The 10,057-nt window shown below is 51.9% G+C and overlaps 1 pseudogene across 1 annotated transcript; it reads right to left on the bottom strand.

The window, feature by feature from the left end:
* Window positions 1-2,449: 2,449 nt before the first annotated feature.
* Window positions 2,450-3,508, bottom strand: LOC308558829 (spermine synthase pseudogene; annotated as a pseudogene). The gene has a single exon. The product of its transcript is annotated as a spermine synthase pseudogene (transcript).
* Window positions 3,509-10,057: the final 6,549 nt, after the last annotated feature.

Raw genomic sequence — 10,057 nt, 5'->3', positions numbered from 1 at the left:
AAATCGATAATAATACTCAGGTGGGGGCTCTGGACATTGTGATGGGTAACAATCATTATATTTGCTAAGTGGACGCACTGCGCTTCATTCTTCTAAGTGATATTTAATCCTCGCAGCCCAGAGAGGAGGGCGCAGAGATCTCCAGGAAGGCGACCACAATGATTCTTTCCTGGGGGGGGACTAGCTCCCCAGGGGATAGGCTGATATATGGGTATGTGGTTTTGGGTTGTCACAGTGGCCGGAGCCACCTGGGGGGAGGCAGGGAGAATTCCTACAAAAGTGTGCCCCTGGGCAATGTGTAGAATAATTCTACATAGCATCCCCATTTTGAAAAACACTAATTCCAAAACATCCCCTCATTAACCAATGAGAGACTGAGTCCCAGGCAAGGTGACTAGTCCAGGTTCACCTGGTGCATCAGGGCAGACCTAGGACCAGAACCATGCCCCCACCTCCACTTCCAACACCTTCACCGTGCAGAGCCCATGCCAGATTGGAGTCACCTTCGGGCTCAGGCTGAAGCCACTCCAAAGCCTCTGGTGTGGCCCTGTGAGCTCCCGCTGCCCAGCCTGAAGGATGACCCATCACCCAGCCCAGCCTGAAACATGAACCTGGTTATCTTGGATCCGGTTAGATTTCATCGCCCACAGCCACCTCCGTAAAGAGAAGGGTTGATAATTGCATTTCTGCTCTCTGCACCCTGTAATTAATAATTGAATTCACCTGGCACACTTACTCAACTAGCTCAGGGGCTAATTGGCTGTTACGCCTTGCTCCTTTGATTGAGACAGTCAGTGTTCCAGGTGGTTCTGCGGTGCTGCAGTTCGCTCAGCAGGAAGCAGTTCCAGGCTGCTGCAGGGAGATGTGCGAGGCATTTGGGGAGAGGGAGCTGAGCCAAGGGTGAGGGAGCTAGGCCTTCTGAGGGGGGGCAGAGGGTCCTGGGCAATATGTTGGAACAGGTCTATTTAAGCCTTGACTCACCCTGGATGCCGGACAGAGCTGGGCAGGCTTCACTCTGGCTCCTGATGCAGCCAGCCCCCGCCCCCTCCTCTCATTTTGGGTGTGTGTGAGTGTGGGGGGCTGGCTCTCTTCTCTTCTTACCCCAGCCTCTGTCCATCCAGCTCTCTCAGGCCTGGGGTAGAGCATCCAGTTCATAGGTTGGGGACTATCAGCTGAATCCTCTGTCCCCAAATCTCTTCCTGAGATTTCTTTGCCATCCATGTGCCTGAAATCCTGCCATTTGAGATTCATTTCTTTGTCACTGGCTGGAGGGAGCAGGGAGTGGGAGCTCTTTTTCTGAGTTTCCTCATTGCATTGGTTAGGATTCTTTTAATTGTAAATGATAAAATACTTGGCTTGGTCTTAGGCAACATAATTGGATGAATTAATTGTTGAAAAGTTCAAAGAGTCCTGCCGGCTTCAGGCACGGTTTAATCCAGGGTTACCCACTGTCAGCAGGACTCTGGCCCATTCCTCTGCTATTTCCTTGGCTCTGCTCTGTTCCTGCGTCAGTTTCCTCTTCTGGCCAACAGCCCCCAACCTCCACCACAACAGTGGCTACAATACCATCTGGAGACAAACAGCTTCTCTCTGAGAGGCTCCTGCAAAAGGAGAGGAAGCAGCTTTGGAGAAGCCCCCAGCAAATGTCTCCCAGCTCATCAACCCACATTGGGTTATGTGTTCCCTGTACCCCGCCCCCCCCCCCCCCCCAGTAATCACTGTGACCAGGTGATGGAATCAGTTACCCTTGGGCAGTACTGTCATATTTATTACACAGGACGGGACTCAGTGAACTACGTCCCTTGGGCCAAAGGACACGTGCTTGTAGATAGTGTTATTGGAGCACTTTTTGCACAGTGCGTTTTTTCCTGCCACAGTGGCGGAGTTGAGTAGCTGCAACAGAGACCTTACGACCAGCAAACACAAAATATTTACTATTGAGGCCTTTTAAGAAAGAGGTGTGTTTTTTCATTTGTAATTTTAATCAAAGCCTTGCTAATTCATTTCTTTTAACTTTCATATAAGCACCAAATTTCAATCATGTAAGTCAATTCATTTTGGGGGAAAGAAACACCATCAAGAACTCCCATCCAGAACAAAACAGTGATGTGCATTCCTCCAAACAACCAATTCAAAGTTTACCAAAACAAAAACAAAAACGGCCCACACAGAAAAAAAAAAAGTAATGAAAATCACATTCTCGGGGTTCAGTGCACGTAGCAGCCTCTGCTATGCTAACTAATCATCCTTCAGCCGACCTTCAAAAAATAACACCCTAGTTCATCAAACTTAACATTTTCCATTTGCTTTTTCAAGTTAAAAATAATAATTAAAAAAAGAAAACTTGAAGGAATTCACAACCACTCGCCTGACGGGTTTTGATGGCATGTACAGCAGATGGAGGTCAGGAAGGCTATGCGCAGCACACGTGATTAGGGGATACTGATCTTCAAGGTCCAGCTTTCTTCCAAACAGTGTGAAATACCCACAACCCCAAGTATGAAGGGACACAGACATCTCCTTTGAGAATTCCACAGGACAATACGGTTCCTGAGCTGTTCTTCATAGAGTGACAGGGCTTCTGTCAAACTGACACGGTTCCCCTGTGAAAATATTTCCCATCCTGTTTCAGTACTTTCACGGAGAGGTCAAGAATCAGCCTGAGACACTCCCAGGCAGAATCTTCTTCCGGAGATGGGCGATGCGGAGATCGGGGCGGCTGTCACATCATAATGACAGGATGAGACCCTCCCTTCTCTGGCGCCTCTTGGGTGCTGGAATGCAGGCCTCTGCTGGAACCTGGCCGCAGCCTCCTCTGAGGTCATCTAAGACGTCACCACACGTTTTCTGCGTGTGTTTCTTACACCCATCCATCACCGTTTGGTCAGTCTCTACCATAGTGACCGTCTTTGGTTTCAGTTTGACCACATAAAATGCCCCATCCCCGCCTCCCAGATCAGCGCTTCTTTGCCAGCGTAATCATTGCCACTGCCCAGGGTGGCCCGGTATAGGCCAAATTAGCATCCCCACTGAGGATGAAGGTGTTTCCAAATGGCTTCACCTGCAGAATTTTAATGTTCCCATAAGGCAAATCTTCATCATATGCCGCTTCATCTGTGTTGTACTCAACCAGGAGGCCATCGGCAGTGGGCCAGTACCTGTCAATGGCCCCTCCTCGAACGACGGGTGGCAATCGCTCCACCCGCCCAGGACTGTCCCGGCTCAGTTCTTTCATTCTTTCTTCTACTTTGTTCAGAAGACTGTCAACTTCTTGGCCTTCCTCACCGCTGCCGTAACTCTGCAGGTCCAGCAATACCAATCCATGTGGGTAAATTCTCAAACGGGCACAGCTGCCTTTTTTGTTTACGTAGGTCGCTAAATAACCGGTGTCCTGCTGGGTGTGCACCGGCTCCGCCATCCCCTGCTCCTGGAAAGTGGGCTGGAGCCTTTTGGAATGGTCTCGCTGTCAGCTTTGGCGTCGAGCAAGCATGACATTCAGTGTGCTGTGCCGTGCCTGCGGGAGGCGGCCCCGGGAACTGGGGGACCCCATATCCGGCCAAGAAAGAGTTTTCAGACTCCTGACACAGAATGTCAGAGGAAATCAGACATGGGGCGATCTGCTCAGCCCTGGCCCAGTCCTGTCCTCTGTTAGCTCCTTTGGTAGCTGCCCAGGAAAGGGGACCAGAGTTGTGATTCTACAACCTTACCTCAGGTGCATCCATCAGTGTGTATGGATCAACCCAAGGGCTCCATCTTGCTGTGATTCCCTCACCCAGATGCTGGGTGCCCTGCAATGGAAACCCCTGGGCAGAGCAGGGTCCCTCAGGAATAGCACTGGCTAACAGGTATTGAGTGCTACCTTGTGCCAGCCTCATACATAGACTTTGTTACTCTTCAAAACTACCCTACAAGGCAGGGATGGCCATTGGCCCAGGTTACAGATGAGAAAATGAAGGCTGAAGATGTTACAGGACTTGTCTCAGGTCACACAGCTTGTGTTGGTTGGGTCCTCTGGGAAGTAGACACTAAGAGTGGTTGGGGTGTGTGAGAAGTATTGCCTGTGAAAGTATGAAGGGGGGGGAGCGGGACTGGGCAGAGAGAGCCTTCAGAGCACAGTGCAGGCCTGGAGGCTGGGAAAGGAAAGGGCCTGGGCGGGCCTCAGGCCACCTCGTACCACGACAGAGCCCAAGCTCCAGAACACACGGCTACTAGAGGAGGCCGGCTTGGGCAGAAATGGCCAGACCTCTGCAGCCCCCATGCTTGGTCATTGACTGAGGCTGACCAGGAGGATCTGGCCTTGGCTCCAGAGTCAGGGTTGATCCTGAAAGTGCTGGAGCCTGAGGCTGTCGACTAACTGCCCTTGTCACTGGACAGCTCCTCCTTGAAAGGGAATCTAAGAGCCCTGACTCCACAGCCACCTCCCAGCTAGAAAATAAAGCAAGACTCAAACTCCAGCAGTCTGGGGCCAGACACCTGTGTACCCAACCCCTCCGCTCTACCCCTTGCTATGGGGCCTCAGGAGCACTGAATCAGTGCTAGTCCTGGGTGTCCTGGCTCTGCCACCACCAACTGTGTGTCCTTGGGCAGATCACCCCATCCATCCATCCATCCATCCATCCATCCATCCATTTCATTCATTCCAGCACTTCCTGAGTATTTGCTGACTGTCAAGTTCTGTGGCAAGTCCCCGAGAATAAAACGTAGGGCCATGGCCTCATGGAAATCTTCATTGGGGGATGGAGGACCACAGTGGCTACACCGACGCTGGACAATATCATAAGGCAGGGATGGAGAGCTCTCAGGCTACAGCAGCACACAGAGATGTGGGTGCTACTGTGGGCCTCAACCTCTTCATCTGAAAAAAGAAGCGGTTGGACGCAAGGCCCTAAGGCCCCTGTCCATGCTATAAAATCAGCTTCTGGTCAGATCTGGGGAATCCCAGGGTCTGCTCCAGCAGATCATGAGTCTGAGACCATGGTGTAGGCCCAGCCAGAGGACCAGCCTGGGCCTGTGCAAGCCAGACATAGGCACTGCTGCTCACCGCTTTCCACAGAGGTGGCCTGTTTTTTCTTCCAACTGCACAGTGAACCATTGACCTTGGGAGGGGTCCATGCCCCTGGCATCTGGATACAATGCCTTGAGCACTCCAGATCCCAGGGCAAGTCCTGCATCTTTGCCTTCCTCCGGACATAGCTGTTATAGGCTGAGAGCCAGGCTAGCTGGGCAGGAACCATCGGTTCAACAATAGACATTCATCAGCTGATGGATGTCCTAGAGAAGTTGGCAAACTCATTTAAAAAAACCAACCACCCAGGCTATCCTGCATCCTCAACGAGCCATACCCAGACACATGACCTTGAAGAGGTCCCTTATCTTGCTGCAGAACTATTGCCAGGAAAATCTATGGCCAATTAAACAAGCAAATGTTCCCCTTGCAACTTTTACTACTTTCACTCTCTTAAATGAGCTCTGCCCTGGCCTGTAGGAGAAGATGCTGGACTTGCCTGTTCTCTTCACCAGACTAAACATTTTCCCCATGGCATAGGCTCCAGGGCCTGGTTATTAAATCATCAAAACCCATATGCTCCCAAGATACACTCCTGATGATGCTATAATAGCAATCGCCCTGGAGAATTCCAATTGGTGCATATGGCCAGGGAAATGTCATCGGCAGCAGCATCCGAGCTCAAACAACCCAATTTGCTGGTTTATGGCTCAGATGTTGAAACACGGATGCAACTGGCTCTAGTGGCCAATGGAAAAGTATCCGCTGAAAATTTCTTTCCTCGCCTCCGCCAGGTCCTAGACATCCTGGTCTGAGGAGTCTTCCTCCCTCCTCCCCCAGCCATTGTTGGCCAGTGTAAAGGAATATACACTGGTCGGGGGACAGAATTTTTCCCCTAAAATTAGCCTGACCCCACCCACCGCCCATAGGGCAGGCAGGCCGCGCTGACTGCCAGGCACGCCTCCCTGCGCCCCATCGCGAGAGGACTGTCTGTCTCCAGTCTTCTCTTTCCACTTCTGCCTCTCTCATTCCCTCTCATCTGACTTTTTTTTTCCTATCTCACTTTTTCCCTCCCTCTTTTTCACCTGCCTTTCCTGAGTTGGGTTCTCTATGACTTTGCATGTCAAGACCTTCACATCGGGAAGTTCTTCCTAACCCTAGCCAGTCTCGGGGTGATTTTCTATCCCTAGCCAGTCTTGAGCTGTTTTTCTAACCCTAGCCAGCCTTGGGGTGCCTAGCCAGTCTTGGGGTGTCTCAGTCACACTTTCCTCCTCCCCTCACAGGTGCTATCCTCACTCTGTGATCCCAGCCTCGTCTGAGCAAATGGTCAGTCTCCCCCAGTGGCAGATCTAGAAGCAGCCAGGAGCCACCCCAGCCCATGGGCAGCTCTGTGGAAACTAGACAAGAAAAGCCCCTTCTATGTCAGGACGGGCACCCCTGAGGACTCAGCCCCATGTGCAGCCCTGGGCAGGCACCCATGACCCAGTACTGAGAGGCACCCACCCAGCTCAGCAGATAGGCACAAGGTGACCACTGTGGACTAAGCGATTCTTCTCACTGCTGCAGAGGCCAAGTCCGGAGTGACCGTTAGCAACTGTTAGGCGGCATGGACTCCCCCAAGCGTGGACCCGACTTTGCAGTTGGCTGGCCCTGCGCCCCGGGGCCAGGCTGCAGCAGGTGTGTCCCGGGGCCCCTGAGCCCAGCTGCCCAGGTGGGTCTGGTATAGACCCCACTTTGAGAGTCCCTGGTTCCCCAGAGCAGCGGCCAAGAACCTTTTCAAATTTGTATCCCAGGAATGAACACATTTTGGCTCTCACCCCAAGAGTATGAATTTATGTTTTATACATGTAATACTGAAAGGCAGGATATTAAATAGTAATAGAAGGAAGAATTTTATTAAAGATAAAAATAAATGTAAATGGTAATGGTAATATTTTCTTCCTGGCCCCTCACCCCAAAGTCTGCTTTTTAACCCTTAGGGACAAAGTGCTCCCTACTTTGGAGACCATGACCACAGAGACCGGAGAGGGACTATAGCCACTGAGATCATGAGTCGCCACCCCGTTTGCTTTGGGCCCTGCTCCTCACTTAGCCCTAATCTCTGCCTTCCTAGTGTCCATCAGCTGTGCTGACTTGCAGGCGGGAACCCAGCCCCTCATGATCAAGGGGGAGCTTCAGGCTTCCCTGTCTGTGAATTCCTCCTGGTTTCATGTCCTCTGGAGGGGGCGGGGCCGATGGTGGTCATGGCTGGGCACCTCCTGGCTTCCCAAAAGGCACTCTTGGCTCTTGGCTGTGAACAGTGTGTGGGCTCCTAGGCTCTGTGGGGCCTCGGCTGGGGGAGCATGCAGACATTTCTCTCTGATGTATGGCCTCGGCCCTGCGCTGTGGGTCAGGCCTGTGCTGATTTAGTAGCATTGTCCTATTTCTGTGACATGCTTCCTCACCTGTAAAATGAGTGGGCTGGACCAAGTGACAGCGAAGGCCCTTTCCAGGTCTGACAAGCAAGGCTCAGTAAAATTCTGGCAGTGCCACTCGTGAGCAGAAGAGTAAGTGGCAGTCTTGGAGAAGCAGGTTCTCTGGGAGAGAAAGGCATGAGAGGGTCAGCTGGTTAGTGAGGAGATACCCACCACCCAGCCAGTTTTCCAGGAGAGAAGGCATGGGAGAGTCAGGGTCCCCAAGGCCGGAGCAGTGGGACTGCGGGTCTCCTCACTGCAAGCAGGGTCAGTGGTCACCTGGTCTGGGTGCTCGCCCAGGCTTTGCCCAGAGCAAGGTGTCCTTGAACAATGACTTCTTTTCTGGACCTCAGTTTTTTGTGTGTTTTATTTTTTCCAAAAGGACAGAATTGGCTTGGATGATCACTATGGAGCCTACCTACCATGGGTATAGTCTAGAATGTTTTTGTTTTGTTTTTTCAGAATGAAGTAAAATTTAATTATTTGGTGAGACAAAGTAGGGCCTGGCAGGATGAAGTTTGTTGAAACTTTTGTTTCAGGTATGTGTGTGTGTGTGTGTGTGTGTGTGTGTGTGTGTGTGTGTGCAGTAGATCCCTGCACCAGTCAGGGTCCCAAAAGGAAACAGAAGACACACTTAATTGAGAAGCATTTGAGCAGGGTGTAATAGAGAGACTATTTAAAAGGTGGGAAACAGGCGACCCTTGATGCAGGAGCCAGGCACTAGCAGCAGCAGGGCTATTCTACCCCTCAGGCAGAAAGAACATGGAGAGGGGTGCCTTCCGGTACCCACAGGGGAGCCACGTAGAAAAGGCCACCTTGCGAGGAGCAGTGGCTGTGGTAGAGGGACAGCCAGCCCACTGCCACCGAGCAGGAAGGAAGCTGGGAGAGAAAATACCCGACCTCACTGTCCCCCCTTCCATTCCTTCTGGCCCTCCTGGGAGGAACTTCCTCAGAAGCCAGAAGGCCAGGACCACCAGGGGCACAGTGCCTTACAGCTCCCGGGCAGGGGAGTGGACCCCAAGGGGCACAGGGGTGATTTCTGACACAGGGAGATGTCAAATCTACTTCTTACCATGGATTGCAGTCAAAGACATGTCAAAGCCATTGTCCGTGGGAGACCAAGGCGGCACTGGGAGCAGGCACATGTTTAAAATCTGCCAGAGACTTGATCCTGGCTGTGCCATGTGCCAATGTTGTCACCTTGGACAGATCATTTAACCCATCTGAACCTTCGCTCCTCTACCTGATGCCGACTACTGAGCCACATGGGTGCTCAGTAGCCACAGCATCAATCCTGTGTCCCAGGTGTGACCACAAAAAGTATTAGCAGACAGGCAGTCCCTTCCGAGCACTGGGGCTTGGGAGGAGCTTTGCCCATCTCTGCTTCTTTAAAAATCACCCTTGGTGGCCCTGGCCGGTGTGGCTCAGTTGACTGGAGCATCATCCCGTACAATGAAAGGTCGTGGGTTCGATTCCTGGTCAGGGCACGTACCTGGGTTGTAGGTTTGGTCCCCATTTGGGGCATCTCCAGGAGGCAGCCAATCAATGGCGTTCTCTCTCCCTTCCACTTTCTCTGAGGGGCAATGGAGAAAATACCCTCAGGTGGGGATTAAAAATAAAAATAAAAAAGGTTTGTAAAGAGCCTGGGCCAGGTCTGTGAGTGGAAACCTCTGGCCTGGCCGTGGGGTAAATTCCTCCACAGATGAGTCTGGCTCTCCTCGCCACGCAGTGGGCTCTGCCTCTGTAAACTACTCAGGCAGGTTTGCGGAGATTCTCCCTCTGTGATTAAAAGCTGCTGGTGCCACTGAAGGCTGCCTGTGGCTCTGCAGAAAGACACTGATAATGATGCCAGGTGCTGGGAAAGGCTGGAAGAAGACTGCTCCCCTGGAGCCTGCAGCCCTGTGCTCATCTGCATTGAAACCAGAGGCTTCACTCACGCCCCAGCCACACACACAGGTGCCCAGGTGAGGCTGCAGACCACGCTGTGGTTGCTAACAGATGAAGAGAGTGCTGGGGGCCAGCCAGGAGCCCTGCCCTGAAAGGGATGACAAGACGGTGGCTCAGAGGACGTCTTTCATGACCACTCTGCTGGGTGCTGGCTGAGAGCAGAGCTCCAGAACCAAGCCGCTCAGGTTGGGCTCTAACCTAAGCTTGACCACTTTCCAGCTGGTGGCCTCGGCAAGACACTTAGCCTCTCTGCCTTGATTTCTTTCACTGAAAAGGGAGATAGAAGTATGCTGTGATGAGGGATGCTGCTGATGATTTCATGAGTCAGTACAGGTCTCAGGCTAGAATAGGGGCTGGTGCATAGTTAGCAGGGACGCATGTGAGCCGGGACCATCAGCTTCAGCAGCAGCGGCCTCTCCCTGAACAATTGTATAGTGAGAGGAGCCCTGCACTGGGGAGGGAAGAACTAAGGTTAATTCAGTTATTATTATTATTTCCCCAAATATATTATTCCAGTTGGGACTTGAGATAAATTGTGAACATTCTTATGCTTCACCAAAATAGAATCAAGTACATGAGAAAATGTGGGAGGGGGGAGAGTGAGAGCAAGGTAAGTGGCCAGATGCCCTCGTGTGGTCCTGTGGAGCTCCTG

The sequence above is a fragment of the Miniopterus schreibersii genome, assembly GCF_964146895.1.
Source record: "Miniopterus schreibersii genome assembly, chromosome: 6".
NCBI classification, from domain to species: Eukaryota; Metazoa; Chordata; class Mammalia; order Chiroptera; family Miniopteridae; genus Miniopterus; species Miniopterus schreibersii.
Note: the sequence above shows the minus strand (reverse complement) of the source record. Positions and strands in the feature narration are given on the sequence as shown.